The 8530-nt window shown below is 42.2% G+C and overlaps 1 non-coding gene across 1 annotated transcript; it reads left to right on the top strand.

The window, feature by feature from the left end:
- Positions 1 to 6720: 6720 nt before the first annotated feature.
- On the top strand, positions 6721 to 6827 carry LOC139179534 (U6 spliceosomal RNA). Its single transcript, XR_011563902.1, has one exon. It is a non-coding gene; the product is annotated as a U6 spliceosomal RNA (small nuclear RNA).
- The last annotated feature ends 1703 nt before the right edge of the window (positions 6828 to 8530 follow it).

Genomic DNA, 8530 nt, shown 5'->3' with positions numbered 1-8530 from the left:
CTGCACAGTGGGTCCAGCTAACACTACATGTAAATGGGAGCAAAGAGCAGAGGACACATACTTACCATATCTCCCCTCTCATGCCCAGTCTCCATCACCCCATTGGATGTTAACTTATAACACACAAATTCAAAGACAAAGTTACTGAGAGTGTCAGGACAGCTACAGCAGAACGTTGAACCGAGTGTGAGATCTGTTATGAACAGCTGCACACATCCAACGCCCATGATGCTGGTCTTCAGGGGGATCCAGTAAATGACCTGTTCTAAAGGCAAAGAGGCAGAGAAAGGCTGGAGGAAAACAGTGGCCAAGGGTTTACCCAGAGTGGCTTTCTTGAAGAGCCCTGAATAAAAACAGTGAAAAGCAGGAAGACAAGCAAAATGAAACGATAGCCAACAGTTTGCAGTAAAAATGGACACAGAAGTCCTTCCAAAATTACATGGAAGTACTCAGAATCTGTGCTTCCTAAGGCCATTCAGTGTGGTCACACCCCACAAAACTAAGTAAACCCCGAGTCTATCAGGGCTTTGTTCCTGAGCCCAGGAGTGCTGAAGAGGGAATGGGGTGATATTGAGTATTCTTTGTTTACAAATGTGTATGTAAGTTATATTTCTCATTACACACACACACACACATATGTGTATGTGTGCATGGTTGCTTTAGTTGTGTCCAGTTCTTTGTGACCTGATGGACTGTAGCCCGTCCATAGGATGCTCCAGGCAGAAATACTGGAGTGGGTTGCCGTGCCCTCCTCCAAGGGATCTTCCTGACCCAGGGATCGAACCCGGGTCTCTTATATCTCCTGCATTGGCAGGTGGGTTCTTTACCACTGAGCCACCTGGGAAGCCCCTTGACAACCTACAGAGACTGTTTAAAGCTCTAGATAGTTGCAGAGAAAAGTACTTGGAGGGCATGGGCTGTGTTTTCTACCTCTTTTGCATAACTGGTGATACTTGGTTAAGACATGTGTTAGGTTGTTGGTAAATTTCTTACTAAAGGGCTATGTATGGTTAGGGGAGGAATTTGGACTGAACCTGGTGGGTGGTCCTGCTAATTTTACCTACATTTAAAGTTAGTTTTGTCTACATGACTACAATGCTATTTCACGTCTGCAGAATTAGTACTAATTCCTTCATATGGCCAAATATATATTTTGTGTTTGGATTTCTCCTATTGTCTGTCTTCTTTCATTTTTATGATTTTTCTTGTTTATTGAGATGTAATTTACAGGTGGGAAAATGCACAAATTTCAAGTGTACTCCTTGACAGAATTTTACAGGGATGTGCATTGTCAGAGCCAAAGTATATTCCAAATTGGTAGCATCAGATTTACACTTCTGCCATCAGTGTGTGAGAGTTGAAGTTGCTTCACATTCTCACTAACAGGATTATCAGTACTTTTAATTTTAGTCATTTCTATTGGGAGGAGCAAAGTGTAGATGTATATCCCTGATTCGTAATGATATCGAGAGCACCTTTCTGTATGTCTATTCTGCATGTTCATTATTTTTTAAAAAATTGGCTTGTCTAACTTTTTCATACTCATAATGGAGCTTTTTATATGCTCTGGATATTAGTCAGAATATATACATATCTTCTCCCAATTTGGCCAATCCTTTCACTCTATTTTATCTTATCTTTTGATTAAAAGATATTCTTGGCTCAATGAAGTAAAAATTTATCAATGCAACCTTTTTTGGTTAGTGTTTTTTGTACTTGATTAAGAAAAATTTGTCTCCTTGAATATAATGAAAAAACTCTTATATTTTTCTCTAGAATTAATGTTTGTGTATGATGTGAGGTAGTTTGTCTATGGTGTGAACTAGAGGTCAAGGTTAATTTTTGCACATGGAAATCCGCTTGGCCTAGAGTTATCTTTCCACCATTGAGTAGTAGTAGTAGCAGTGCCTCTGCCGTAAAGCAAGTTAATGGTTGTGTGGAACTCTTTCTTGGCTGTCTATTTTACTCATCTGTTTATCTGAAGTTTTACCTATAGCATGCTGTTAGTTACTATAGAATTATATTAATTCTTGCTATCTAGTACCCCTAACTCTAGGTCATCACTGACCTGCTTCCTTTCACTATAGTTGGCTTTTTCTAAAACGGTATATAAAGGGAATGATGTAGCATGCATTCTTTTGCTTCCCGCCTCTTTCGCTCAGCAGAATGTTTGTGAGATTCATCAGTTTTGTTACATGTTTCAGTCATATGTTCCTTTCAGTTGCAGAGTAGCATTTCATTGCATGGATATACAGACATCTGCTTATTCTTTCACCTGTTGATGGACATTTGAGTTTTCTCTAGTTTTTTTGTATTACAAATAAAGGAGTTACAAACATTTATACACACAAAAAATACATAAAGTTGGTCTTGTCTAAAAGATCACAGAAATACAAATGAGATATCAAAACATTAGGAAGTACAGTTTGCTCTGTGTTCTTGCAAAAACAACCTGTAATATGTGTATTTTGTTAAATATTCACTCTGAAAAAATTACTGAGTGAATGAATGTGAAAGTGAAGTGATGAGAGGGGACAGCAACTCTGTCAATAATTAGTGTCTAAGTTTCCTCAGCTTTAAAATAAGCTTGAAAATGTTTGGTGGATTCCAGTTTAGAATTCTATGATTCAGTTACTATTCATAAACTCAATTAAGACAGTCCCTGCTTGGTAAGAGGCAACAAAGCACAACTATGTAACCTGGTGATTCATTTGCTACCAGATGTTAAAACGAACAGTGGGTGGCGCACTTTCCTGCAAACAGAAGAAGTGGCAGGTAGACAGTAGAAGATACATTAACTCGTTTGATCAGGAATTACTAAATGCCTATGGGAGCCAACCTGCTCCGTACACTGTGCATTAAAGTAACTTGAAGTTATTAATGTGAAGACGAGCTGGGCACAAGGCCTTATTGGACACGATGACAATAAGATTCCTGTAAGATTACTGGAGACACTCAAGTGTCCAGAGGAGTGGCCTCCCCGTGAGCCACAGGGAGGGTCAAGGTTACCTAATTCCCTCTTGTCTACAGCCAGAGTGGGTTCATCTTCTTCTTCACTCTATGGGAAAGATTATGGAAACTTCAAACCAACTATTCACTCAGCAAAATATATCTTGACCACCTACTAAGAGCCAGGCATGGTGCTAGGCACTGGAGACACAAAGGAGACCGAATGTAGTCCTGTACCCAGACTGCTCAGATGGTGATTGGAGACCAGTATGGGGATGGAGGGCAATGCAGTGTGGCAGTCTTGGTTGGCAGACATAGTTGCATGGTACCTGGCTGCCACCCACACACCTGCCTTTCCTAAAGAGTGATGGTAAATTTTCTGTTGGTTTGCATATGGCCTCAGCATCCTTCTTGACACAGCCATCAGGTAATCACTACCCGTCAATCAGAATTGGCACAAAAGATGGAACCTATTTGCTTCTGAGGCAACGAAGGCTATAACACCGCACACACTTGCTATGGGAGCCCAGTTCAGTTCAGTTCAGTTCAGTCGCTCAGTCGTGTCCGACTGTTTGTGACCCCATGAACCATAGCACGCCAGGCCTCCCTGTCCATCACCAACTCCCGGAGTCCACCTAAACCCATGTCCATTGAGTCGGTGATGCCATCCAACCATCTCATCCTCTGTCGTCCCCTTCTCCTCCTGCCCCCAATCCCTCTCAGCATCAGAGTCTTTTCCAGTGAGTCAACTCTTTGCATGAGGTGGCCAAAGTATTGGAGTTTCAGCTTCAGCATCAGTCCTTCCAATGAACACCCAGGACTGATCTCCTTTAGGATGGACTGGTTGGATCTCCTTGCAGTCCAAGGGACTCTCAAGAGTCTTCTCCAACACCACAGTTCAAAAGCATCAATTCTTTGGCCCTCAGCTTTATTTATAGTCCAACTCTCATATCCATACATGACCACTGGAAAAACCATAGCCTTGACTAGATGGACCTTTGTTGACAAAGTGATGTCTCTGCTTTTTAATATGCTGTCTAGGCCCAGAGAAGCAATTAATTAGCGCTTTTGGGTGAAATGTGGGTAAGAAGTCACTGAGTGAATGACAAATCAACTGGGCCTCAAAGAATGAATAGATTACTGTTGTTTAAAGACCGCCAGGCCTCCTTTCACTCTGTGCACTGTTGCTGGCTTATCCTGCAACTGGAAGAGAAGGTACTAGCCCCTGGGAAAAATGACTCCCTTTTTGGTAAAGGTGGGGCCTATTCAGCGTTCCTTAGATTGGGGCCCTGATGGGAGTAGCAGACGCCCTGGAGGGGATGGAACCTTGAGGTGAAGTGTGGCTGAACTAGCCTGTTGGAGAAAGTCCAGGTTGCTGGCCCAGCCACTGGGTTTTCTTTGGCAGAAGAATGTCCAGCCTCTTCATGTAGCTGGTGCCAAGCAGGCCAGGCATAGTGAGCTCATGGCGTTTCATGAGTCCTGGAGCTGGAGACTGAGGGTGGAGGGCAGTAGAGGGCTGGACATAGTTCCAGTGGCCCCAGGCTTGCAGCAGGCAGGGCTTTGGCCCGATGGAGACAGGAAGTCTTCTGAGCTTTCAGACATTGTGTCATATGAATGTTTGTTTGGGAAGAGGAAGCCATCCAGGGAGCACTGGTGCCCGTCACCAGCTCCTGGGAGAGAAACCCAGCTGGTGCGTGTGTTACACGCCTCTTCCACACGCCCATGGAACACATGGACACACAGGCGCTCGCACCCTCATCACCCACCCCACCACCCCCGACCTGTGCACACAGGTGAAGTGAGTTAGCCCATATTCAGTGAGAAATAACGGAGCTCCAGAGCCTGGCTGCCTGCATTTCCACCCAGATTGGGCCACAAAGGGCCTGACTCTCTGGGGTAAGTCCTGTCCTGCCCTGCTGCTGCTGCTAAGTCGCTTCAGTCGTGTCCGACTCTGTGCGACCCCAGAGACGGCAGCCCACGAGGCTCCCCTGTCCCTGGGATTCTCCAGGCAAGAACACTGGAGTGGGTTGCCATTTCCTTCTCCCGTGCATGAAAGGGAAAAGTGGAAGTGAAGTCGCTCAGTCATGTCCAACTCTTAGCGACCCCACGGACTGCAGCCTACCAGGCTCCTCTGTCCATGGGATTTTCCAGGCAAGAGTACTGGAGTGGGGTGCCATTGCCTTCTCCGCCTGTCCTGCCCAGCCTTGGTTTTCCCATCTGTAAAACGAAGAAGGGAAAACCTCTTCAACCTACTTGAGAAAACAGAGAGAGAAGAGCTGTGTAGAGCAGAACAACTCCCTCCAAACGACAAGTGGTCTTTGTCCTCATGACCACACAGCAGACTCCCTTCTTTATATTCGGCCACCTCTCAAGTCCTGTGTACTCTTCTGGGTATCTAACAGTCATCACCCCCTCTCTGTCCCCACTACCTCTGATCTAGTTTACATCTTAGTTGCGGGCACCTGACCCTCTGTGCTGGCCATCTCACATCTCCCTGTCCCAGTGCACCTGCTCACATCGCTCTAAGGATGGCTCTGGTTAGATACTTCCTGTCCCCAGGTCTTTCAGACCTCCTCCTGGCCTCCTTGCCTTCAACCTCAAATTCCTCCTTGATCTTAAATTACCTACTCTTTCAGCAGTATCTTCTATTTTTCCCACATCAGTCTTCTGTACTACAGCTATACCATACTCGTATTTCTTGAGCAACTTTGCAAATTCTTAACTTTGTACATTTCCCTTTATTCTGGGATGTGTTTTTTTTTAAAGTACCCATCATAATCCATGTTGGAGAAGGCAATGGCACCCCACTCCAGTACTCCTGCCTGGCAAATCCCATGGATGGAGGAGCCTGGAAGGCTGCAGTCCATGGGGTCGCTGAGGGTCAGACACAACTGAGCGACTTCACTTCCACTTTTCACTTTCATGCATTGGAGAAGGAAATGGCAACCCACGCCAGTGTTCTTGCCTGGAGAATCCCAGGGATGGCGGGACCTGGTGGGCTGCCGTCTATGGGGTTGCACAGAGTTGGACACGACTGAGGTGACTTAGCAGCAGCAGCAGCAGCATATCCATGTATTTGGAAAAAAGCAAAGTAAGTTCAAGATTCATTAAAGATATATATGTGAAACCATAAACACATTGGGAGGAAATATGGGTGAATATTTGTGCATATTTGGTAATCAGAAAGGTGTTTCTAATATAACAAAGTCATAGAGTAGGTAACGTCTTAATCAAGTCTTAAGAAGTGAATAACTAATCAGAGTTGAAAACTTCTATACATCAAAACAAGGCTTCCCTGGTGGCTCAGTGGTAAAGAATCTGCCTGCCAATGCAGGAGACTCGGGTTTGATCCCACTGAAGCCTGTGGGCCCTAGAGCCCGTGCTCTGGCAACAAGGGAAGCTATCACAATAAGAAGCCGGCTCACTGAAACTGGACAGCAGCCCCTGTTTGCCACAACTAGTGAGAAGCCCACGCAGCAGTGAAGACTCAGCACAGCCAAAAATAAGTAACTAAGAACCAAACAAACAAACCTCTGTACATCAAAACAAACCATAACAGAAATGCATAGAAAGGGTTTGGAAAGTCATTAACAAATTATTAAATGTGGTTATTTCTGGGGAGAAAAGTAAAATTCTTCTGTTTTGTGGATGTGATGGTAGATTGAATTTTTTTAATCTGGTATAATTGTGATCATATAAATGTACAGAGATGATATATTCCTTTGTAATCAAGAATATTAAAGACATCAATACAAACAAAATTTAAAAGCTGTGCTCACTTTAGCAGCACATATACTAAAATTGGAACAATACAGAAAAGATTAACATGGCCCCTGTGCAAGGATGACACACAAATTCATGAAGTGTTTCATATTTTTTTTAAAAAAGCTAATGGCAAAGTGGTAAAAATATCTGTAATATATGAGACAGTCAAGGGACGAACATCCTCACTATGTGAAGAGCTGTTACAAAAATAGAGGGGAAAATGAACAACTCATTAGGAAATGGGCCAAGTGCACAAATAAGCAATTAACAAAGGAAAAACGTTTATGGCCAAAAATCTTATGGAAAAATATCAGCCTCATTAATAATTTAAAAATTTAAATTAAAACAAGAAGTTTGGCAAAGACATCTAGATTGATACATTAAAAGAAAAATAATTGATCTTTGCCAAGCTTCCTGTTTTAATCTACATTTTGAAATTATTCATTAAGCTGATATTTTCCCATTATTTACTCTCTATATAGTGAACTCTTAGACACTGTTTGGTACTGCAGGAGCGCACACTGGTGTGTTATTTTGGCAGGCAATTCGATAACAGCTATCTATCTTTATGGCTTCCCAGGTGGCTCTAGTGGGAAAGAATCTGCCTGCCAATGCAGGAGATGAAAGAAACGTGAGTTTGATCCCTGGATCAGGAAGACCCCTTGGAGTAGGAAATGGCACCCCACTCCAGTATTCTTGCCTGGAAGATTCCATGGTTAGAGAAGCCTCGTGGGCTACAGTCCATGGGGCCACAGAGAGTCAGACATGACTGAGTGACTGGGCACATACATGGATCTAATCTTACAGATGTGTATATATTTTGACCCAGTAATTTCATTTCCCACATTTATTCTCAAGAAATAATTAAAAGCAATCCAAAGGGGACCACATCAATGCATTATCATTAAAGTGGCAAAAATTAAAGATAAAGAGAGAATGTTAAAAGCAGCCAGGGAAAGGCAACAAGTCACATACAAGGTTGTCAGTTGATTTTTCAGCAGAAACTCAGCAGGCCAGAAGGGAGTGGCATGATATATTTAAGGTGATTAAGGGGAAAATTCTACAACCAAGAATACTTTACCAGGCAAACCTCTTATTCAGATTTATTGGCGAGATCAAAAGTTTTACAGATAAGCAAGAACTAAAAAGTTCAACACTACCAAGTTAGCTTTACAAGGAGTGTTAAAGAAACTTCTCTAAGTGAAAAATAAAAGGCCACAACTAGAAACATGAAGATTATGAAAAGAAAAATCTTATAGAGAAAGGCAAATATAAAGTAAAGGTAGTAAATCAACCATGTACAAAGCTAGTAGGAACGTTAAAATAAGAAAGTAAAACCATTTGTATCTACAATAAGCAGTTGAGGAATACACAAAACAAAAAGATGCAAAATATGATGTCAAAAACAGAGATCACAAGGAGATAAGAGTTACAATGCAGGTTTGTTAAAATGCATTTGAAACTAAGTGATTAGCAACTTAAAACAATCGCACATGCATACACACATATATATAGATTGCTATGTATAAACTTCATGGTAATCAGAAGCCAAAAATCTATAACACACACACAGAAAAGAAAAAGGAATCAAACACAACACAAAAATAGTCATCAAATCATAAGGGAAGAAACTAAAGAAGAAGAAATGAACAGAAAAGAACTACCAAAGCAATCCCAAAATAATTTATGTCAGTAAGCATATATGTCTCAAAAGTTACTTTAAATGTAAATTGACTCAATACCCCAGTCAAAAGACATATGGTGGCTGAATGAAAACAAGACATATACATATACTACCTAAAAGAAAGTCACTTCA

This window comes from Bos indicus, chromosome 24 (genome assembly GCF_029378745.1).
Source record: "Bos indicus isolate NIAB-ARS_2022 breed Sahiwal x Tharparkar chromosome 24, NIAB-ARS_B.indTharparkar_mat_pri_1.0, whole genome shotgun sequence".
Taxonomy (NCBI): Eukaryota; Metazoa; Chordata; class Mammalia; order Artiodactyla; family Bovidae; genus Bos; species Bos indicus.
Note: the sequence above shows the minus strand (reverse complement) of the source record. Positions and strands in the feature narration are given on the sequence as shown.